A 25,205-nucleotide genomic window follows, 5' to 3' on the forward strand; every position below is an offset into this window, starting at 1 on the left:
ACAGCCTGCATTTAAAGTGAACTGACACATTAAGTGAAAGAAATTACAAATGAGACAGTACAGATGGAGAGAGGTACAAAGAGAGAGAGAGAGAGAGAGAGAGAGAGAGAGGAGAGAGAGAGAGAGAGAGAGAGAGAGAGAGAGAGAGAAGAGAGAGAGAGAGATGGGATGAAAGAAATAATGCAGATGATGTAAAGAGGAACAGAAGGAGGAGGCTGAGGGGAGGTTTCCATCTGTTTCTGCTGAATCAGAGAGGTAGCCGAGTTTCTAAATGTCAGGACTCCTCTTGACTCTAATCACACTCACTCACACACACACACACACACACACACACACACACTCACACACACAAGTTCTATGAATGTTGGAGCAAAGAGAGCAGGCAATTTGCATTAATGAGAGTTTAGTTGAAAATGTTGGCAAAGCCAGAGAAGGACCGAGAATAGAGGAGAGCGAGGGAGATGCTGACAAAGACAGTGAATGGAATAGAGACAAGGCAGACAAGTCAGTCAGTCAGTTGACAAATCAGTAAAACAACCAGTCAGCCAAGTATATCAGCAGTCAGTCAAGTGGCTGCACAAAAGCATATTCTTGAGCTCTGTTGTCAGGAAATCCAACTCAGGAGACACAAACAAGCAAACAATAAAGGAAACAGCTATGTTGAAAAGGAAGCTGTGAACAGGCTAGTTCCTGGCACCGCTGTGTTGTGTTGTCAGGAAGCTGACAGAGAAACATCCACCTTTACATGCACACTCACCACAGCGGGTTTACAGAGCAGCCCCTGATCACAATTGCGTTATCATCCAACAATAACTGCTTACATAACATTTCTTCATGTCGGGCATGTTTGAAATTGATTTTCTAAAGTGAACTGGATGGCTTGTTTCAAACAAAACACAACAGAAATGACAAAAAAAAAAGCAAGAAACAAAAGTAGTTCACTATGAAATAAGAAAAAGCAACATGGACTAAATAAGTAAATACTCCTGTGTGAAGGGGAGTAGAAGGTCCTATACCCTACTCTTATGAAAGTGTTTTCAATCTATTGTTTAATATGCAACAATACAACCATATGACAGAAATAATCGTCAAAATCCAAAAACATTTACCAATTAATCGATCAAGTTACTATTCCATCCTTTCCTTAGTGAAATTATTTATTTATGTATCATCCTTAAGCTACCGTCCATCTGGTAGGTTTATCAAGCACAATTCAGAACAAAACTGATGCAACTTAAAACAAAATAATACACTATAAGTCAATAATTTGACCGTCTCTACTCATGAGGAGAGGTGGAAGTAGTATTCAGATCCTTTACTACAGTAAAAGTACCAATGCCACACTGTGAAAATACTGTTACAAGTCCTGCATTGAAAATCTTACTTAATAAGTATCATCAAGAAAAATGTACTTAAAGTATTAAAAGTAAAAGTACTCAATGCAGAAAAATCCTCCCATTTTAGAAGCTGTAACCCCCAATTTCCACCGATACGGAACAGCTGCGGATCTGCTCCGGAACGGCGACGGAGTCATTAGGTTTCCTTTAAAGTCAGCGTGTATTTCCACCAACTGCTGAACGACGGTGTCCCGACTCCGTACCAGCTCCGGCGATCCCCGGCCCTCCGGAGAAGATACGCAGAGCTTCTGTCGGATGCCGGAGAGCTCCGCGGCAATTCAGCACACGGCAGATAGTGCAGGACAGGAAGTCGAGCACAGAAACAAAATAAAACATTTGGTTAATTTTCAAAGTAAAATAGGCCGTGCTCACGGCGGATCATATCTCCCTGCACTACACCTTGAAAACACAGCCCAGAGCTGTGTCCCCTCTACTCCTCGGGATGGAAACAAGCTGTTGTTGTTTTTGTGGTTCTATTCTACAAGAATTTGCGAGATCTCGTGGGTCCTCGTGACTTCAGCTGTCAGTCATGGCCGCAGCCGGACCTGGTGGGTACTGACGGACGGGGGTGCACTGAGCCGTCACGCAGCGGAGCGGCTCCGCAGACGTTTCGCATCCGGTGGAATTTGGAGGCAAAGGATCAGTTGTGTGTGTAACAATTAAATCATTGTAGGCCATTTTATTGTTGGCTTGTTTAAAACGTTTAATAAACTAAATCCATTTTGTGTGCAAAAAAAATCTTAATGTGTAAAGTAACTAAAGCTGTCAGATGAATGTAGTGGAGTAAAAAGTAGAAAAGTATTTCTCTAACCCTAACACCAGATACTGACTGTTTTCAGAACCCCCCCCCCCCCCAATACTGTTAAACTGCACATTTTAGAGTGGCCTTTTATTGTGGCCAGCCTAAGGCACACCTGTGCAATAATCATGCTGTCTAATCAGCATCTTGATATTCCAATCATGTGAGGTGGATGGATTATCTCAGCAAAGGAGAAGTGCTCACTAACGCAGATTTAGACAGATTTGTGAACAATATTTGATAGAAATAGGCCTTTTGTGTACATAGAAAAAAAGTCTTATATCTTTGAGATTAGTGCATGAAAAACGAGGGGCAAAAACAAAAGTGTTGCCTTTGGAAATGTTGTACAGTATAGAATTTAAGTTTCTTCAGTTCCCCCAGATAACAAAAATCAGCACACATAACTTTCAATATTGTAATCAGGACAGAGTTCCTTGTTTTCCTGTCTCTTTGGTACCACAGGAAAGCAGGTCAAAGAAGACAGACGTGTGATTTTAATAATCGGGATGAAAGCTGAAGGTGACAGCATTAATAGAGTCACATCAGAGATGTTTCCACTTTCTTGTGCACGTTAGATTTCTTGTTCTCGTTTGCTTGGTTGAATTATTGATGCCATCTGAAACAATCTTTCTGTATTTAAATAATCGAAATTCAGCAACCTTTATGCCTTTATAGTAATTGTGATTACATCCTACACTTTCTAGAAATATTTTTTTCTACCAAGTTATTCATTTTGGACACAAACTCCTTCTGCATTAATATACATAGCTCAGGCCTCAGTAAAACCCCTGACTGTCTTTACAATCAGAGAAATTGATGAGTTCAGTCTTTGTATTCTCCTCTGTGTGCTCGCTGCAAACGGTTGAAATGCTTGTGGAAAGATCAGCAAAACAGAGATTAACCACGTCAGTCACATAGTCCGTGCTGATGACTATACTTTTTTGTGATCAAATTTTTATTGTTATATTCAGAAAAAATAATAGTGTAAACGTAACATTCACGAGCAGTTACACAGAGTCACAGAGAGGAAAAACGGTAGGGAGAAAGACACCCTGGTGGGGGGGGGGGGGGTGTCCCAACTCATGCAGAAAACAGACAAGACAAAGGACCAATCACACGCAAACAAATGAAAAGGCTACAGCATTGCCTCCAAGGACTCAGCAATGCTGTGCCAAGTGTCCAAAGTCCCCGGGGCTCCACCCACACAAGCCGTCAAAAGTTCCATGTACATGACATCCAAAAAGGAAAAGGATCCATGAACAATCAGATAAGTCATGAGAAGGCTTCCGACGGATTGCAATCATCCTCTTAGCAGCTGTAAGTCCAGCAAACACAGCGCGTTTGTGAGCTTCAGAGACCTGGAAGGCTGACAGGTCGCTGATGACTATACTTCATGTATTAGTAATAGCTTTTAAATCACTTGTAGCTGTATAACTTTGCAAAAACAATGATCTAATGCCGACTCCCACCCCACAGATATTCTATTTCTTGCTTAGATTCAGCGTCTCCTGAATGAGATTTCTTAATAGGTTTGCTTCTTACTTGCCGATTGTCTTTCTGGGATTAATTCAGAAAATGTTTGGCTGTTTAGATCATGATGCATGGGCATCTTTACCGAAACTTTTGTGTGTATGTATTTGTGTGTACGTGCATATCTGGCAACAAGGCCAGATAATGAGTATTTACTGTATTTACATTTTTCAAGCGATGGGGGCAGTTTTCCAGCTTTCAGAGATCAATGACTCTAAGGAAACAGTAAATATTATTTAGGTAAGAAAGTACCTCATCCTAATTAAGTGCAATGGCTTCTTCTATAGAAGCGGACTATGTTTTTGAACCAGTGGAACCTGTTGGAATTTAGATAGAATGCAGGTTTAATGTTTAATTGGCTTCACTTTTCACGCCCAGGAGCTTTGTCCATTATTTTTCCACTCTATCCAATTCTACATTTCATATTATGCATTTTAACATCCAAATCAATAGAAAAAGACAATTAAAAACGCCAGAATGGATCAAGACCCATGGTCTTACCAACAAACCAAGTTTTTTTTCCTTTAAAGAGATTGACAGAGAAATTATCCAATGGATTATTGCTTTAGCTCAGACAAAGATCCAATCATATGTTTTCAATCCAACACAACGCAGCCTTCATAACCTGAGTTATGTTTTTATGATCACTGCTGCTGCAGATTTCCTGCAACAGTATGCTCTTCCAAACAAAAACAGCCCCGCGTTTAGTAAGCTACTCGCTGAGATGAATTGGTAAGCCTTCATACCATAAGCCTTGGTATGAAGGCTTATCAGGCACTAAACAACGCTTTCTCAGGTAGGTAGGTAGGTAGACTTTATTAATCCCAAACTGGGAAATAATAATTTATACTGTTTATTGATCGCCAACGGGGAAATTACAATTTACACTCTATTTTGTCAGAATTGCTGCACACAGGACTGAAATACACACACATTCTCAGGACACATGCTCTCCCTATTCATGCACAAATGGAGAGATGTCAGAGTGAGTGGGCTGCCGTGGACCAGCGCCCTGAGCGGTTGCGTGGCGGGGGGGCGTGAACTGGTGAACTGGCATCTCTCCAGCTACCAATCCACACTCTGTACTTTGGTCCATACTTGAACCAGCGACCCTCCGGTTCCCAACCCATCTCCCTACGGACTGCCGCCCCAATGACTGTAGTACAGCAGCAAGATACACTCACACACATACAGAGAATACAACAAATACACTATTAATAAGATAATGTTTTTTCAAAAATGAAATAAAAAAATAAAATAAAAAATAAAAAATAAATAAAAATACCAGAACACCTAGTGGAAAAAATACAAGGAACTACTAGCTACTAATAATAGGAATTAAAAGAATGTATGGGTTTGTGTGATATCAACCGGTTACGTGACACTTAAGTTTAGTTGTCTTTACAAATAAATTTAGCCAACTAAAGGTTACAGTTAGCCGGGCTGTTTCAGTTGAGTTTATCTGACAAAAGGTGTTTGCCTTGCTGCGACAACAGTTAACCCTTGTGTTGTCCTCTCGGGTCAAAAACGGACAAGGATTTGACATTTTTGTCCCTTTTTCAGACTTTTTTTAGTTTTCACTAACACCACCTTACTACCACTAGTTTTACACTACTTTTTGGAATTCATGGTCAATAACCCTCATTTATATAGAATTATACCTAATATTTGAATTAAAAATGCAAGGATTTTGAATTAATTTGAATAATAGTAAAGATCAGAGGAGCGTACAGATGAGTTTAGTCAGGAATTAAAGTGATCAATTGTATTTGCAAAAAGCGTTGTATGGAATCCGATTAATTTTTTGTGATAATTTAGAAAATAAAAAAATATATATATATTTCAGATATAGGTATTTTTTAAAGGGGTCAAATTTGACCTGAAGACAACAGAAGGGTTAGGTTTACGCACCAAAACGATTAGTTAAGATTAAAAAAAAAAAAAAAGATCATGTTTTGGATTAATAAACTGGTACCCAAATGTAATACTCCAGCAACACAAACACTCGTCTCCTGTGTCGGAGTCTTGTGTTTTCCCCAGACCCGAACTCCACTCCCCCGCTTAATGACCCTGTGGACTAGAGAGCTCTTGTGCAGCACAAGTACATACGAAGTCCAATGCATTCATTTTTGTAGCTATATGCATGAATGGTTCATGAGAACAGTCTGCACCAAAACACTGCATAATGGTTTATAATAAGGACTAGATTTTACTCAAAAAAGTTATCACAGTGCCAACCAAGTGGTTCCCAAACATTTACTGTCATGGCCTGAGTAGCATCAAAACTAAAAACCTGAGGTTCTAAATACAGCGCAGCTACACAGAAAGAGACAAGCTCAGAAAGCCTCATTTGAGAAATTTAGGGTGAACTGCAATATCATTTTTGGCGCAGATGATTTTTCTGCTGTATACATTTTTTTCTTGAATTTTTAGGTTCTTGAAATAACTAATAGATAGTAAAGCACTTGTCTACCTGCATGTTTATTTGAGCATTACAATTTCTGATAAATTGTATCTAATTAAGCCATCACTGAGAGAACATATGGCTCAAAACAAGAGCCCTGTGCTTTGTTGCAGCTCCAGCTAATGATTTAAACTGCAAATTGCTTTAAGCTTCTCTGTTGAGTTGTTGTCAACAGTCAATGCCAATCCGGTCTCACGCCAGTTTGTGAAATGTCCACGTTATGATTTATAGATTTGTTTACAGGTTCCATTAATGTTGTTTATTTCGTGCAACGGAGAAATGGCAACAACAGGACGGTTGTTGTTGTTGTTGTTGTTGTTGTTGTTGTTGTTGTTGTTGGTAGGAAAAAAAGAACGTGGAAAGGAACCGTCAGACACGGGACACGCCGAAAACAACGGGACGGTTGTGGTTAGGAAGAGAATAACGCGGAAAAGAAACTGTAACACACGGGACACGGTCCCCGGTCTCCGGGGTGAAAGTCCTGTGTAGTTTGACCCATCCCCCCCCCCCCCCCTCCCTCCCTGCGCGGATATTTGGCTTTTCAACACTACTCGCTACCCTGATCGTTCTGTGATCACAAAATAGGCTTCCCATTGAAATACATTACTTCAAAATTTGTAATCAACGCACAAAATAACATTAACGTGACCTGTAAACAAATCAATAGATTAAATAACGTGACCATTCCATGAACTGCCATGAGACTGGGGCTGTCAATGCATGTGCACACATTAGTATTATGTAACATGGTGCAAACATGTGCTTCTGGTTTAGCATTTAAATCTCGATAAAATTACCATAACCATGAAATGCTGTATATTTCATTGTATATAAAATATCCATATTTTTTATTTACTTTTTTACAAATAGCTACACATACAACACAGCACAACAGGTTTCCTTTTTTCCTTCAAAAAGAGACCACCTGGTGTTTTCTTCACTAATAATTCTTGTTACTCCACAAGGAAACTGAGAATAGGGAGGTGACATGAAAGAACGCCAAATCTCCCACTTACTAAGCACTGTGAGGCCGAGGTTTCACAATCCACATTCCTATTACAGGATCCCCCCCGAGAGGAACATTTGGAGCGACACAACCTGCACTATAAAGAGAGAGAAACCTGCTGAACCAACACTGAATTCACCCTGCAGCTACAGTATATTTGTGTTGAGAATCCTTAAGTTATCGCTGGACATCCAAGTAATCTCTGGCAAAAGTGACACATCTTTAGTCCCTATGATACCTCCTGTATGTAAAGTTCAATGGTTTAAGACAGTATGAGGTGAACTTGAATACCTTACCTCACAAAGTGTGTCAGGTTTGAAGGGAAAGCGTTGTTTTTTTTTATAAATTCTGATTTGAGTCAAGGACCCACTGAGCTACAAGGTAAACGTTCAGTAAATCAATTGTCGTATATCGTGATGACATGACCTCGAGCAAGACACTTACACACCTCCTGTCACTCCGCACACACACACACACACACACACACACACACACACACCACACACACACACACACACACACACACACACACACACAACACACACACACACACACACACAACACACACACACACACACACACACACACACCATGTCAGTTCAGCTAAAAGCATCTGCTGGAGGATGGAAATGCTACCTGGGAATGTCTACAGATCCTTATATACCCCAAAATGTGCACAGCAGACATGAAACATAAAACATTCTGTTGCACTACACCCAAATTTAGGGCTGCGCATGGACGTACGATTACTGGCTGTGACAGCGAGGCTGGTGTTAGTTTAACCCAGAGATGGTCTAATACCTTTTTTTTTTAAATCCCAATACCAATTCTGATCCCTGAACTTGCGTATCGGCCGATACCGAGTACTGATTCAATACCAGTGTGTCATATATTTTAACAGCTGTATGCTACTATCCCTGTTTGTATGGGATATGCTTTCTATCCTTGTTGTTGTTGTTCAGTTCCAACACCAATTTTGCTTGGATATAAAGATTTCCAGGGAACTTATGCTGTAAATTTTGCAAGGTAGCCTCTAACCCGGGGCAATTAAAAGAAATACATGTAATCTTGTCATTAAATATTGACCCCAAAGCAGAGGTAGAAACAATTGTACAAGTGCTTTCTTCAGTGCCGAGGGCGTGATGCAGAGACGGTAAACCTAAAGCCATACCTCTGTGAAAATGGTCCTGCCGGTTTTTCCCTAACCTTATAAAAGAACAACGGCTTCAGAGTGTCGTGAGATTGAACAGTCGAGGAGGAACACATGTGTTTCTGAACAGTGTGACGGTTTTTCTTTTTCTCCATCAAGTTGTCTTAGTGTTTTGTCCCTGACTTAAATGCCTGTCAATGAACTACCAACGTAATGTCGATGCGGAATAGCGCCGGACCACGGAGAGGGCTGGTCGGCTGACGGAGCAAAGAAACACTGAGCCAAGGACGACAGGTGAGCCCCCCCATTTTACCTGCAGCCTGGCAAAAACGAGTCATTCGCTCTTGTAGATTTAAATGCACGGGCAAGACCAACCTTGGAAGCTCTAGACACCTAACAATTACATCAAGTTTTTCAAGCGTGTGGTTACGCAGTGACAATATTTAGAAGATTGAGTACACTAAATCATGAATCTGACTAGACACACAATGCACACATTGTACATTTATGTTGTTATCAAGTTGAGTTGTTGAGTCCTGAACCATCCCTTAGTTATGCTGCTATAGGCCTAGACTGCCGGGGGACTTCCCATGATGCACTGAGCACCTCTCTCCATCTGTATGCAACCTCATCCCATTAATGCATGTTACTAACTCGACTTCTTCCCTTTCCCATAGTCTCTCTCTCGGCCCTCTCCTCTCTCCTCCTCTCACTTCCTGCAGGTCTTTCTGACTCTGGAGTTGTAGAGTCTGGATCTGTGGTTACAAGTCACCTGCTGCCTCCATGTTCCTGCTCAACACTCACTGCTACATTTCTCCATGTCTCTCTCTCTCTCTCTCATAGCCACCTCCGCTAGACAGTGGGATGGTCATGTCTCTCTCTCTCTCTCTCTCTCTCCTCTCTCTCTCTCCCAACTGGTCGGGGCAGATGACCGCCCGCCCACCCTGAGCCATGGTTCTGCTCAAGGTTTCTGCCTCTTAAAAGGAAGTTTTTTCTTGCCTCTGTTGCCTAGTGCTTGCCCTTGCCCGAGGCTATTCTGCAGAGGCACCATTGCTTTGTACAGAGCTTAGCCCCGCCCAATACTATTATGATCGGTTTAGAGAAATGCCAATAAACCCTTGCCTTGTGGTCTCGCCAGACCCTCCTTCGCGGCACTGTGGAGAAAGGTCTGGCAATGTGAGACTACATTCAGCACGAAGATTTGTTCTGGGAGATGGGTCAATCCTAAGCGGGATGGATGAGCGCATCAGAAGCTGGGTCCAGAGTAGTTTCATGACACTCAGACACATTGTTCTAACAGGATGGAGGAATGAAGGGGTGCCGTCAATCCAGGAGTGGGCTTGTGAGACAGCTAGGGTGGCGGCTTTTGAGAAAATGTCATAAAAAGTTCTGCCAGATTGGATGTCTATCCTAGAAATTGGGGAAAGTACCTGAACTTTCTGGAAGGCTGCTGAGGTGTATTGTGCTGGGGAGAGGCGTGTATGATGGGTATTTGGTGTTGTCAGTTATTCATCTGTTCATTTGGCTTTTTGTCTATTTTGTTGAATGGTCTTTGGAATGGAATATGGTGGTTACTGTGTCATCTTTTCAAAAAATTGTTAATCTAAAGAAAAAAAAATAAGAAATTGAATTGGGACTTTGTGAATCAGAATTGAAAAATCAGCAGTGATAAACAGACGTACAAAGCAGTATCTGGTGTGTAGGAATAAAGAGTGACAGCAAAACTAACTGAATAATTCAGCCACCATTTGGGAACATCTGTAATTGAAACATATCCTAAACTAAGCTCAGTTCTGCTACAAACTAAATATGTGCATTGCACTCCTAACATACAGTACCACACATTACTGATCAACAACAGGCAGACTGACCCATACATACTGTCATCATGGATAATAGAGCGGGGTTATGAACCTTTGGAGAATAATAAAGATGAAACACCTTCACAGAGTTGAGTAACCAGAAGCAGCTTCACTGATCTTATCCTGCCGACTCTTTTCCCTTCCCTGAGCGTCACTGTCCTGTCTGTAGCTGCGTCTTACTCACACCACCAACTCCGCACCACCGAGCGCATGTCACACTGTGCACAGTCGACTCTCGCACACACAAACATGTTGCTATGGTGCTATGTGATGTACAGAGGTGTGCTGCCACTACGGAATTACTGTGTGGTTTTCATTAGCTTCTTCTTCTTTTCTTTTAAGTGCTGCATGCTGCTTGTTTCCCCGTATGCTAAGACCCATTACCTGTAACAATACTACTCACATAATCCTTCACTTTCTTGTGTGACAAGTCTGTTTCAAAACGTTATTTATTCATGAAGACAAATGGTAAACTTGTTGTTCATTCATGAAGTCCAGCATGTGACTGGAGGAGGTGCATTTCCCTGCTGGCACCTAAGTTAAATTCAGCCTCATTTAACAGTCACTCCTTATGTTTTTCATTGCTCATTTTGTCCTGTACAGTACTTTACAACGTTCACAGATGTCCATCATTTAAAAAAAAGGTGCTCTAAGCAATGTTGGGTGATGTTAGAAATAATTTAAAACAAAAAGAGACTACTCTGCCCCACCCTCCCTCCTCATCCCGTCCCCTCCGCCGTACCGTCTCCTCCCCCCACCCCCCTAACCCCAAATCCTTCTTGTTGGTTATTGGCTGGAACACTGTGTGTGTATGCTTCATGGTGCAGGTTGGCACAGTTGGTTTGTAGACCCTGGGCTGCCTACAGAGACCACGTTTTTTACAGTGTGTTCTGGGGACAGGCAGCTAGCACATAGTGAGGAGATGTTTGCTGTATGTGACAAATGTTGAAGCCTAAAAACACGCGGGACATTGCTTAGAGCACCTTTAACTAATTGCCACATTTCTTCCTTTCCAACTGTGTTTTTAAAGGCTTCAATACAGCATTGTATTCATAAACCATCTCTATATAAGGAAGTTGGTTTAACAACTTTACCATGGCAATTAAATGTACCAGTTTTCACACAGCTGAAACTTTGAAAGGAAATAATAACTACTCTATGTAAAGATTTGGTCAGAACATGTGATTTTCAATCGGACTCTCAGTTCTGTTGAAACCAAAATGCCAAACCACATCTTGAAATAGTTGTAGACTGTAGGTTCACAAGAGCAAGACATGTCATACAAATATTATCAGCATGCAGTGAGGTTCAGATTTGCAAGGAGCAACAGCCAGTCTGCTGATATTACACATCAGGAATGCAGAACAGGACATGACAGAGAAACGAACCCGACCTGTCAGCTCCTCCTGGTCTGCTTTATGAGGACCGACAGTGGAACGGTGTGTGTGTGGTGTGTGTGTGGTGTGTGTGTGTGTGTGGTGTGTGTGTGGTGTGTGTGTGTGTGGTGTGTGGTGTGTGTGTGTGTGTGTGTGTGTGTTTGCGCGCGCACCGAATTAAAAACTGAGATCACTGTTCAGGCAAAATCAGTCCCAACAGAAACACGAGCAGTTCCGCGATGTCCCTGCAACACCTGCCCATCAGGATCACATCATCCTCGCTGCGTTCTGGCATGCTGCATGCTCAACATTTAAGTTTAAGAGAAATGTAGCCTAAAAGGCTTTTATATTTAAAAAAAATGAAAAAAGGAAAAAAATCAAACTGCAAGAAGATAAAAGAGAGCAAACAGAAGAATTAAATATAGGAAAATCAAAATGAATCTTGTGGAATCACAGAGAGAAAGGGCATTTGCGATATTTCTTAAAATGAGAAGAGAAAGAAGCGAGAAAAATATCACGAAAAAAAGAAATAGAAGAACTGAAAATGAACCAAAAAAAGACAGAAAATGTACTTCCTTTCAGCAACAAGCAGCGGGTAAAAGCTCCGGTTAAGACTCGCATGACAGAGAGACAGAGAAATCCAACCAGCCGCTGAAATTCAGTGCAAAAAAAATAAGAGGGAGGGCACCAAAGCAGCAAGAAAGAAAGAATGAGGAGAAGAAAAGAGGAAGAGAGAACTGACCTACCAACGGAGGAGGCAAAAACGCTCAAACAGGTTGCAGCGAGAGGAGAAACGACAGCGGGCAGGCGGTGCGCTCGGTAACCGGGTTGAAGCTCCGACTGAAGGCCGGCAGGTGGGGCGGTGATAAACAGCAGCGGAGAGCTGACTGGAACGAACCACTGAGCACCAGAAGGCAGGGGGAGGCCGGGCGACACAGCGGCCGCTGGGAGCTCCGTGCGTAATTTGGCACCTGGCTAAAAAGCGCACAGACAGAGCCAGAAAGGTTTTTAAAGGGACATCCCATCCAAAAATGTTATTTACTAAACAAGCCTGATCGTTCGTAGCTGCATGGTAATCAGGGGATAATGCTGATAATCTGTAAATAACACTGTTATCTCTAGTTTGTTGGAAGGTTATATGTGCTCAGTCACAACTACAATCGGCCCTAATAATATAGGCTTATGTATTTTGCTTCCAAAGCTCATCACCGAGTTCAGGTGCATTGCACACACTTACAGTACACACACACCACATATTCTCCACACCACACAGGGTTGGCTTGCTTATTCATTTTATCATTATTGTTCAGCCTTAAACAGTCTAGTGGATCACCATTAGCTGCACACTTGACAGTTCAGCCTTAATATTGAAAAAAAAAAAAACGGTGTTGACTCAGTGTTAGCCTCTAGGCTACTTAGTGGTATGTCTGTTGGCGGGCTCCTTCAGTCAAACCCAATCCGAGCCACGTGCAGCCCCCACAAAATGTAGCTACACATATTTTTAATCTCACACAGGGGTGCGTTGAACACACTGTTGTCTGCTGATTGGGTATCACCTGTGACACAGCTAATAACCGGGAGACACACCCACCAAACGGGAGGAAACAACTCAAAGCTTGCTGCACGAAGTTTAAGCGATAGCAAAGCGGTGCACACCGTTGTGAGAATGAATGTGCCCCAGCTGTTTAAGTCTTGTTTTGTCTTCCCATCAAAATTGATTTTTTTTTTGCAAATGCTATACAATTGAATAAGACACCCCAAAATTAATGAAAGTAGATACTTTTACTTGCCAAAGAGCGTTTGGAATCAATCATGTTATTTTGGGTAGTAAAAGAACATTAATAGTAGGAAAACGGGTCAACATGAGGGTTAAGACTATACCCATCCAGATGATGTAACAGTCACGTGATAAAAAGTGATAGTTATTTACTATATTTCTTATGTGGATAATTTGCTGATTAAAGGGGTGCAATTAGTTAAAGAGAGCAGTGTACAACAATCTTGTACAACAACATCAAAAACTTTTTTCAATGTACAGTAGGTCAAAGCTGACAGATGTAATAATACCAGTTGAGCATAGCATAGGAAACAACACATAAGAAGCAGTGGGATGAAGTAATAAAATAATAATCCACAGACCAGTGTATTAGAGAAATCAGCAGTCAATATGACATCCCACAGCCTTCTCACTGATTCTCACTGAAAAAACAGAGCTCGGGGGGGGCTCTAGCTGAGTCCTGCGGCCCTTTCCTGCGTGTCGTCCCCCATCTCTCTCCCCCTTTCCTGTCTATCTACTGTCACTAAGAAACAGAAGAAGAAGAAAACCAGAGCTCTAAGTGTCCTCATTGTGTCCATTGTTCCAGATGTTAACTTTACAGCTACTGTAGAGGCTTCATGAACTTTTAGCATCTAGTTGTTTGTTTTGTTGACGTTGGAGAAAGAATACCGGTTCCCGTCCTGCTCCCGTTTACGTTGTCTAAGCCGGTTATTAGACTCTGTTGTCCAGGGGCATGTTGTTTTTTATTCCAATGTATTTGAGTCTGGAGAGAGACTGGATTAGTATCTGACCTTCTCTCCGTTCTCTCCTCTGTCGCTGATTTTTAAAATAGTATCCTGCATTGTCGTTGTTCACGCACCTTTTTCCACGTCTTATTCCATCCACATCATGAATGGACTCAACTCATCCGACTACTACCTAACCAGTATTGAGCTACACGCTTTTAAACAGTCAGCTATCACACCACTTAGTTTCCCCAGGTTGCGTAGCAACAACGCAGGAGTTTCAGTGATGCCGGGTAGACCTGACAGGAATGCAGACGAATCAAAGATAGCGATTTCTTACTGCAACCACACGCATAGGCCTATTATAGCTTTAACTTCCCCTTGTCTCTATGAGTCAATAATGTCACAGTGTAGTTTCATATTCATTAAATATTTTTTTCTAAAACTAAATGCCTCGCAAATCTGCTGTCCCTATCACGTTACCAACTGTGAGATTGTCTAACGTACCGCGGAAAAATTGTCACCCTCTAACGCAAACAAAGAAAAGAAAGAGAGAGAGAGAGAGATTCACTCTGATCAGACAGACATGGAAGAAGAAGCACACCCACTGAGGCTTACACAATCAGGTTCGGGTAGGGTATTCTATATCGACAACGTTTTACTGCTGGGATTGTTCAGGTCCCGCTGGAAATGGCGCCAGATGTCCCTCGTTTCCTTTCACATTCATTGTGTTGTAATGTTAAACTCCGGTGGATTTCATGAGGACTATGGTTACCTGGTCCTCAGATCCTGCAGGGTAAATCCAGACCACTAGCTAGACTATCTGTCCAATCGGAGTTTTCTGTCGCACGACTAAAACTACTTTTGTACGTACACATGTTCCACCAAAACAAGTTCCTTCCCGAATCCCTATTTTGCAAAGGCACCGTTATTGAGTCTAGCACTAAGCACCACCCAAGATGGTTGTGATTGGTTAAAAAAATAAAAAATAAAAAATAAACCAGAGCACGTTTTACTCGTATCCCAGAATGTTGCGTGGACTCGACCATCCCCGGAGCGCTGTGGAGGAATGTCATTTATTAAATGTATTTGTGTCAAAATGACATATACACATCTTTTCGTATTCTATTGTGCCTGGAGACGCTTGCGTGTAGTGTGAAAAATAGGCATCGGTCCTATTTCTAGTACGCACGTGTTTTGGGGTAGGCTCGAGCCAGTTCTGAGCCGTGCGTGTCACGCAGGCAGTGTTCAAGCTCTAACCTGTTAACATGGGAGCTGAAATCAAAATGGACACGCCACGCGGCCACTGTGCAGGAGCCCTGAGTGCTATTTACTTTGTAAATGAGAAAAATGAATCCTTTTCTGTCAATCAAATGCAAATGTGACATGATGACAATATCCTTGTTAATAAAACAATTCAATGTACGTGTGTCATACTGTATGAGTTTAATGGTGTTATTGTCCGTTTTAACATTCAAGACCAGGCCCTAATAAAGACAGAGTGGGAGGTTTTAGTCTTTGCAGTCTGCCAGAATGTGTAACTTTATTCTTTTTTCCCTGCCCCCAGTGCTGCAGTGAAACATTGGGAGCCAGCATAAAAGAGAGTTCTATTTGATTTTCTTCAGTGAGAAAGTCTGATGTTAAAGCACAACCGCAGAACCAGAGAGCTGCTTGCTCTGAAGCTGTTCTCCTTTTGGGCTGAGAGGAAATACTTGAGGAGTGACAGAGAGAGTTTGTTAATAAAACAGCTTACTTTAAAAGAGGGATTGAAACTGAAGTCATCTGGAGGAGAGAGAGAGAGAGAGAGAACAGAGAGATGTGAATGTCGTTTTTAAATAAAACGTCTCACTTTGAAACTCTGATCAAGCGTCACCCAGGTGACCCCTGACTCCTCTGCATATGAAATAATAAACTATTCATTTTCTCAACTGGTTTCAGCCACTTTTTAAATAATAACGCAAAGGAAAATCAGGTCTGTCTCTATTACAGGACTCTAACTGTTCGTAAACGTGTGTGGAAATAAGTGTCATTCAAAGAAGTAATATGCTTCCTTCTGCCCTCCCAACTGCAGGTGTGTGTTGTGGTCCTGTGAGACGTATCAACTTCACATTTCGCTGTCCAGTGAATGTAACATCTGTGTGTTTGGGTTTAATCCCGGGAACTGGGATTTCCAGGGAAATCTGATCAAGACTATTTCCCGATTCCCGGGAAAAGTTATGACGGGAAACCAAATGAAATAAAAAAGTAGTGCGCGCCAATTGTTGTCATACGGTAACGATGATGCAGGCGATGGTGCTGTAATGTAGCTACGGTAACAAAGGCTCCCTAATTCATTACGCAGCAGTAGTCTACATCCGTGGAGGTGCAGAGAGTTTTCTCTCCGCGGCCAATTTGAAACGGCCTGAGTCTATCAACGCTCTCTGCTTCTGAAAGCACACTTCCAGAAGAAAAAGAACGGGCAGGGTGAGAATGCAGTGTAGACTAAAAGAAATCTGAAGTCTAAGTTGTCACGAGTTCAACGCAATGCTGATGTAGCAGCAGAGTGTTTTCCCTCGGCCTATGGCCCTGTCTTTTTGCAGTGCACAGTTGTGCACTTCTGGGTCGTTTTCTTTCATTTAGTTGAACTTGTATGTGTTTAAAAAATGAATTATGCCTGCCCTGCCGTAATAAAGAAATGTTTTGGTTAACTTCGAGTGATTATTCCCGTTTGCAGCCGCATAAAAATCTCAACAACCACAAAATGGATTTGGTTTAATAGACTGGGTTAGGAATCATTCAGTGGTTTAGCTTAGCACATTTCATTAGTTTGTATTATGGAGTTCTGTAAAATATTGGTTTTATATGGGTTGCCTAGATTTTCAGATGTCCCAGATAATCCACCAGGCATTTCATAACCAGCGCTGCAGCAGATGTCACGGACGCAGCAGACCTGATCATTGCAAACTGTGTTGATGATGGACATATGTTGTGTTTTTTTGCCCAAATAATATAAAAAAAATGTCAGCTTGGGATTTGGGAACACATATTTGAATGCTATCGATACATTACTTGGGCTAAAAAATAAATAAAAACAGCTATTTCCCAGGAGACTTAAACTATGCGCTATAGCTTTAAGAAAACACGTGCAAATAGATAAAACATAAAATACAGACAACAACCAAATACAGACAACACAGCAAAATACAGAAAACATAACCAAATACAGAAATACACTGAAAATTCAGACTTTGTTTTTTATTTTTATAATACTTAGACTTAGACCATAGACTGTTTAAAAATAGACTGTTGTAATCCAGCAGTCTTGTATCATCCAGGTCTTTACTACTTACCCCTGCACTAACTACACAGCAGATCTTGCAGTCCACACACGAGATTTGGGCAGAGACATAATTACCTTCTGTCCTTACTTTGCCCCAATTAGCGCATGTTACACAAACTGTGGAGATCAGGAAGGAAATCCTACATCTTAGTTTTTGCCCCGAAAAGCTTCCTAACAAGTTGCTACTCCAGAAAATTATGGCTGGGACGGCAACTTTGGTGCTTAATGAGCTGAGGAAGTGTTGTGCTTTGTCTAGTGCGGGGCTAGTTTCTCACGTTATGGCTTTAATCCACAACAGGTGTGGGAGGTACTTCAGATCCTCATCCAGGGGAAAAACAGTCACATGTGAAGGCATAAACAAAGTGCTAGGTGGAGGAAAATAAATTAGTGGGAACATGCGTGCAGATCAACGCAGTGGGATTGTGGACAAGATGGTTGTTGATGCAGTAATTGTTTGGCAAACACAAGCTCAGGCTTTAGCCTACACCTTTATGGTCCTGTTTGTTTCTTATATATATATATATATATATATATATTAGGGCTGTTGAAATAACGTGTTGATTTATCGATTAATTGCCGTGAGACTCACTCTGTCCTTAAAATTCATTCAAATCCTGTTGCACATTCCACTACTAAGTCTGAGTCTGCATCTGAGTCCAGATAAACAGAAAACCCTAAAACCTCCCTGTATTTTCTGATCTGATCCTTTTTATACTCAACTCAACAATCTTTATCACATTCACCTGTTTCCTTGAGCCTGTCAAACCAACACAGGGACATTTGAAACGTTGACTTTATATGGAAAATGCTCCTGTGGGTCGTATTTCCTGCTAACGCTAGGGGCTCTAACAGATGAGACACTTCTATGTGGTTGTGTGGTTTGCAGCGTTGTTATTAGACAAAGATCCAACCAACATTCTTTAAATAACACCAAATGTTTGCATGGTCCTAGACTTTGCTTCTGTCTTGTTACAGTAATCGTAGAAATAAAAAGTTTCATACCGTCGCTGTCAGGCAGAAACCTTGTGTCTCCATATTTCTTCATTTAAATTATTGTCTACACTATTGGTCAGCCTTTATCTTTATCTTTATCTTTAGTCTGTCTGTCTGTGGGTTTTACAAACACTTAAACAGTGCCGAGTGGAATTTCGTTGGACTTTATCTGGGGTAAATAGCTCAATGAAATGTTTTCCAATTAGGTTTTTTTTTCATTTCCTGAAAAAATGACATTTTTAGACATTCAATGCTTTCACCCGACAGCAGATGACGTGAGACATTGAAAGGGAACGGAAAGCTGGGAGTGCTGAATGTAAGTATTTGTGCTGCTTTATGATGCGATGAAAAGGCCATTCAGACTCAACCAACAACTGATTAGGCAGGTTTTATCTATGAATGGCTTTGAATAAATCATAGCGGTAGAGAAAATGCAAATACACACATACATTCACGGAGAATGATTATACATATGTCATCACGTGAGCGAGATTTTCCTTGTCTTGGCGTGCAGTCCCGCCTCGCCTCCGCTGAACATGACAGTTTAATTTTCTTCAGTTGACCTTTTTTTTACGACACATTCACTGATAAGCTCAGGTAGAATCCATACGCAAAAAGCTTTCCTTCCCAGCCTTTACTCCATCTTCTTTCCAGTCATCTAACCTTGCAGCACCTCATTAAATACCCTACAACCACACACAGATACACACCTAACTATAGAAAACTTTCCATGTAAACACAAAGTGATAACAACCTAATCATTCCCACATTTTAAAAAGATGTTTATCGTCTAGTGTTTAACAAAAGCCTATTTCCCAGTGTGCGAGTGTTGGTATCTTTGGGACCATAGGCGGACCGGAAATCTGGCAGTCCCGGCAAATGTCAGACGTGCCGATCCCCTCTTGGGGCCGATTTGTGTCGCTGGAAAAAAGAAAATAATGCGGCAACACTGACGTATCACACTAGTTTCACAAAAAATATGCGAGACTGTGCGTCTGCAGCGTGGAGCCTCCCATCTGGTGTAGTTGGGTTTCTACTTTTCAAAATAAAAGCTTGCCTCTGTTCCGCTATGTCTTTGTACTTAGGTGTTTTGGGTGTTTAAGTATGTAATAATATGTTTTGAATGTGCAAGAATTTGGTGTCATTGTAGTTTATTTGAAGGCTTTATGAATTGCTCCAGCGTGTGTATTATTTAATTATGAAATCTAACGTGATCTAATGTGAGCCTGGTTTTTGCAATCATAAAGCAAATAATGTCCCTGTCTGAAATTGGGCCGGTAAGGGACAGAATTGCCAGGGCCGAAATTTTGTCCCAGTCTCCCCTGATTGTGACCCACCTACACATGACATACTATATACTTGCCGCAGTGCATGTTCCTGAGGGATGTACTACGAAGCAAGATCAACATACCCAGGGTTTATTTCCGTTCCCAGGTTTCACCTAACCTAACAATCCTGCATAAGCTTTGACACGACGGTAGTTCACAACCAGGGTTTCCCAATCCAGTCACGCGCACGCTTACATAAAAAAAGGCAGTGTTTGCACCATATGACCAAATTTGAAAGATCAAATGCTAATGCCACAGAAATATGAAGAACACAGACACGGTTTTACAGGCAAAAAGCTGCTGCAGGAAGAACATCTGGCAAAAACTGCAGACGCTGTATGAGTTACAAGACTTAAAATTATCACTGCACCATCAGTCAGGCCCAAGATCTGACCATAGTTACACTTGTCCATAAACTTTTGTTGCTGAATCCTAAATTCTTTAAGTTGCAACCCTGGCAGTGCTAAGCGATCGTGGGAGTGAATAAAAAAATATAAAAACATAATTCAAACCGATGTGCGCGTTGGCAACACGGGTCAAGAAGCTAAAAAAGATACACAATTCGTTGAATTCCCTGAAAAAGCTTTTAGACCGGAGAAGGGGGTTAAATGCAGAAGCGGTTGACCCTTCACCGCTTCCTCTCTTCTTCCTTGGTCGAAAAACTTTGAAAAATCCTCTCGACTGAGGAAGGGGAGAGGCGGTAGAGGGTCAACCACTTCTGCACTCCTTCTCCGATGAGCATCACTGTGATTAGACTGGTCCAAACGAATAACGCCACGCATCATACAGATGTCCTTAGATCATTTATTTCCACATTTCTGTCGTAAGACACCGTGAAAACTACAAAGAAAATAAACACATAAAATACAATGTGTCAAATATACATCTTTCATTTTCTGTCATTTTACAGTCTCTTAAGCCTGTTTCCTAACTAGACGGGCCCCACTTTGTTAACAACACAATAATACAGAAAGTGCATTAAATGCAAAGAACAAATATTAAACACAAATATGACAAGTCTGAAACCCAAAACAACACAATTACCGTGTGCGCCTCTTGGACCGTGTAAAATCTTTGTTTGAGGCTGTCCATTTTTCCTCGGCAGCCACGTTGGCTCGCTCTGTATTCCTTCTTACCCACAATGCAACAGGTGTGCCTTTTCTTAAACTCTGGTCATTTGACCTTTGACTTGCATGTGTAATAAAGAACAACAAAATGCAAACAAAAAATATTTTTAAGATTAAATATTTTAGTACAATTTTAGATCAAACATCCCTTTTTATTTACTGTATGAATTCAAACACTAAGGAAATTATCAAAAATATAGGCTTAGCAGATGCAATCACCTTGGGGGGGGGGGGTTCCCAGCCATCTCCTGTACGATTTTGGAAACCCAGTTTATGAAAAACTTAAATTGGTCCTGACAAAGATATAAATTCAAGAGCAAACACACACGAGCACACGCACACACAGACACACACACACACACACACACAGACAGACACAGACAGACACATACACACACACACACACACACACACACACACACACACAACACACACACACACACACACAGACAGACACATACACACACAGAGTGTGTTTTAAAATTCTCAAATGTCAGTGCTTTATTTATGGTAGAAACCTTGGAGATGACTTGGCCAGTACAAATTAAACAGACCTTGGTTGTGGATGTATGAGTCAGACAGATACTCCTACACACAGACACACAGACAGACACACACACACACACACACACACACACATATATTAAGGTGGAGAACCATTGGTTAACATGATGCTGAGTGTACAGCGAGAGGGAACCACGGCATCATGAAGGAAACACATGGTGTCTTTGCACCAGATTTTGGAATGCCAAAAATGTATTTAAAAAAAGCACGTAACCATATAGCAGCTAGGGCAAGAGATTTTGCAAATAAATTCTATACATACACGCGTGTGTGTGTGTGTGTGTGTGTGTGTGTGTGTGTGTGTGTGTGTGTGTAAGAGATCTCTCACATTGATAAATGTATCTTATATGTAAAATGTAAAAATAGACAGATGTCAGCTTGCTATTCAGTGATTGATCGCACACGCACAGCAAAAAGCTATCATGAATGTTTATACGACCTTCAAAAAATGACACCTAACCCTTAGACAGTTGGAGAAAAAGATTATAAGAGAATCTCTCTTTTCTCTCTTTTTAGAGCGCTTGGGTGCCAATCAGGTAATGTGCTCATTTGCATATTAGTAGTCTCGCATTGCCAGACCTTCCTCTACAGCGCTGCGGATGAGGGTCTGGCTAGTCCACACGGCATTCTGGGATGGGAGTAAAACATGCTCTGGTTTATTGGCATTTGTTTAAACCAATCACCATCGTCTAGGGCTGGGCACCGGACAGAGCCGCGGTGTCTCTGCAAAATAGCCCCGGGAAGGAACTTGTTTTGGTGGAACATGTGTACGTTCAACGTTGTTTTTAGACAGATAGTCTAGCTAGCTGTCTGGATTTACCCTGCAGAGATCTGAGGACCAGTTAACCATAGTCCTCAGATTGGACAGATAGTCTAGCTAGCTGTCTGGATTTACCCTGCAGAGATCTGAGGACCAGGTAACCATAGTCCTCAGATTGGACAGATAGTCTAGCTAGCTGTCTGGATTTACCCTGCAGAGATCTGAGGACCAGGTAACCGTAGTCCTCAGAAATAGCTGAAGGTAACCGGCCGAATAGAGCGATATCTGGCTAAATCTTTGGCGGCAACGGAGAAATCTCAGAAGTGGAATGTCGTGGATATAGACTAGCATACTAGTGACGTCATCAAGCAATTTTTTTGCATCAAGGTTAAAGGTTGTCGGTTACAGTGAGGGAGGGATCACTAAAGCAACACTTAGAGGAGCAACTTGGCACTAAAATGAGAATAGCCAGTCCACCTGAAGGTAATGAGCGTTTGCTGGAGTTGTCGCTGTCAACCCTCTTCACTTTAACCAGCAGGTAGCGCACAAAACACAGGAACTTGGCTTGGGTCATTAGGTAGGGGGGGGGGGGGGGGGGAGAGCACCAGACGCCTCCTGATACAATATCATCACGATACTTATGCCGCAATACGATGTTATTGCAATTTTGAACATATTACAATATTTTGTGATAAATTGTAATTTATAACCTTTTTTCCAACTTCTAATTTTTCCCCAATTTCAATTGATGTTCCCAAAAGCAAACATCTGTTTTATATAAAAAGATACATTTCTCCGTTTGTTCATATCACTTCAATTTTATTGCTGCAAAATGGGATTGTGAAGCAGACAAACTGACCAACACATATATATATATATAATAAAAGATTGACACTTCGCGCCTGTGTATTCATGCAGTATATTATTGCCACTGAAAATATTGCGATATTATGCTGTATCGTTTTTTTCGCCCACCCTTAGTCTTTAGGAGTTGTAGCATTTATTCTCTCGATAGTTAAACTGCATACAGACTGTTATGTTCACAGCTACGTTATTGATAACTTCACACTTAACCCAAATTATTGTCCAATGTCCCAAAAATATCCTTGTACAGTACCTAAACCGAATAGGTTGATTGGCAATGACTTATTAATGACTTGTTCATATCAAAAGCGGGCCCTTACTGTAACTAGCTGATGTAAGGTACTGTAAATGGTGAGCAAGTATGTAGTGTCAATGCTAAGAAAAATTCAGACTAAAGTATTTTTCTGAAGGCTGGAAATCAAACAAAATCTCACAACTCTACTGTTCACACTCTTGATATCCCCGCGACCTTCATTTAAAACTTGGGCTCAATCCCCCACGTTTGGTAAGACTGTGTTGATGAAAGACTCCACGCTTAACAAGGTTGCAGTTTTTTTAAACTTCTCCCTTGATATCCTCCAGCTCTCTACACTGTTAACCCCCTGAGTATTATATAATCACTGCATTGCAGTGAATAGTATTTCAAAGAAAGCCTATTGCTGTTCTGCCAATTACATTTTTTATATTCCATTCACAACAGAGCATCAAGAACAGACAACAAATAAATATGCGTGCATGCTTCCATAACTCAACAATGAAGCATTAAACAGACTAAATGCTGTATCCATTCTATAAGTTCTGTAATTGAATTCTTAAGCATATGCAGCCGCACAAAGCCCCATAAGAAGCACTAATCCAGGCTCCTTTTATTGACTATGAATGAATTGTTTTCTTTTGTGGTAAATATCCATCAAGCCTAATCCTGGAAATGTTGGAACCGATGAAAGAGCAGCAATTTCTTTTAAAGTGTGCTGAACACTCACACTGATTTGAATCATTTAAAAAAAAAAAATGCTTTTTATTGTTTACTAAAAGGTAGTCCCACGGAGATGAGGGGCCTCCTTTACGGAGCGGACTTGGCCTTGAAAGCGACATCAAGACAAAGACAAAATGGTGCAGACAAACGTACCAAAATAACAAGGCTGGTACCCTGGAAGGAGAGATCTAGAATTGAAAACAAACATTAAAAGAGAGAGAATATGAAAGATATTTAAATAATAAAAAAGACATGTTATTAAAACAAATAAACACCTCGAAAAATGCAAAGTCTCTTGGGTTGCTACATCGCCAATCTACCACTATATAAACAGATATCGGCACATGCATGGAGAATCTGTAAGCAACTGGACAAGATTTTGTCTTCATTTTAGTAGCATAGCATAGCATTTAATAAAGCACATTAATATATATTTAATAAAGCATATTTTACGTGGCAATACTGTATCACACAGTAACACAGATGTCATCTATTATCATATACTGTATGTGTTGGTCCGTTTGTCTGCATAACAATCCCATTTTACAGCAATAAAATTGTGTGAACAAAAGTGATATGAACAAACAGGAATTTATCTTTTTAGATAAAACAGATGTTGACAAAGTTTCCTTTTGGGGACATCATATGAAATTAGTTAGAATAATAAAAAGGTAATACATTGCAATATATCACAGAATTAAGCCGTCTGTTTGTTTTCCATTTCCATCCAACGCACACAGAAAGTGGAGAGCTAGTCGTGAGGTCTGTGTCTGCCGCGAGGACATATTCGCCGAATTATCCAAAAAGTGTATTGGATTAGCATCGCTTACTGCACCTTTAACGGAAGTAGGGGTTTTTCTTTTATTCTCCACAGTGTTTTTAATTGTTTCTGTGCTGTATTTTTTTAAGCTGTGAACTTTGCACGTAATTTTGTACTACAGTGTAGGCTACTGTGGTACGACAATAAAGAAATCTTGAATCTTGACTCAACGAGTCACACACACAGACACGCGCATGGAAATATGGCATCGAGCTTCCACTCAAGGCACTGGTCTAATCATCAGGAGCAAGTTGGGTTCAGTGTCTCTCTCAAGGCTACTTCAGCATGTGGGCAAGAGGAGCCGCCAATCGACCACCAGCCCTGTGATTAATGGACGACCCGGTGTTCCTGCTGAGCCGCAGTTTTAT

The 25,205-nt window shown here is 41.2% G+C and overlaps 1 protein-coding gene and 1 long non-coding RNA gene across 5 annotated transcripts in view; one reads left to right on the plus strand and one right to left on the minus strand.

The window, feature by feature from the left end:
• The window catches only part of raly (RALY heterogeneous nuclear ribonucleoprotein), a 158,570-nt gene extending 146,116 nt beyond the window's left edge, over nt 1-12,454 (minus strand). For 2 of the 4 annotated variants that reach the window (XM_032513769.1, XM_032513768.1), the window contains exon 1: nt 12,331-12,454. The gene's annotated coding sequence lies outside the window, so the exon portion shown is untranslated. Of the gene's footprint in view, nt 1-12,326 lie in introns of all 4 variants that reach the window. The other 2 variants (XM_032513772.1, XM_032513770.1) reach the window with 2 other exon arrangements.
• LOC116688003 (uncharacterized) lies at nt 8,835-22,451 on the plus strand. The gene is made up of 4 exons (XR_004331678.1): nt 8,835-8,845; nt 15,304-15,394; nt 21,323-21,327; nt 22,439-22,451. It is a non-coding gene; the product is annotated as an uncharacterized LOC116688003 (long non-coding RNA).
• The last annotated feature ends 2,754 nt before the right edge of the window (nt 22,452-25,205 follow it).

The sequence above is a fragment of the Etheostoma spectabile genome, chromosome 4 (genome assembly GCF_008692095.1).
Source record: "Etheostoma spectabile isolate EspeVRDwgs_2016 chromosome 4, UIUC_Espe_1.0, whole genome shotgun sequence".
NCBI lineage: Eukaryota > Metazoa > Chordata > Actinopteri > Perciformes > Percidae > Etheostoma > Etheostoma spectabile.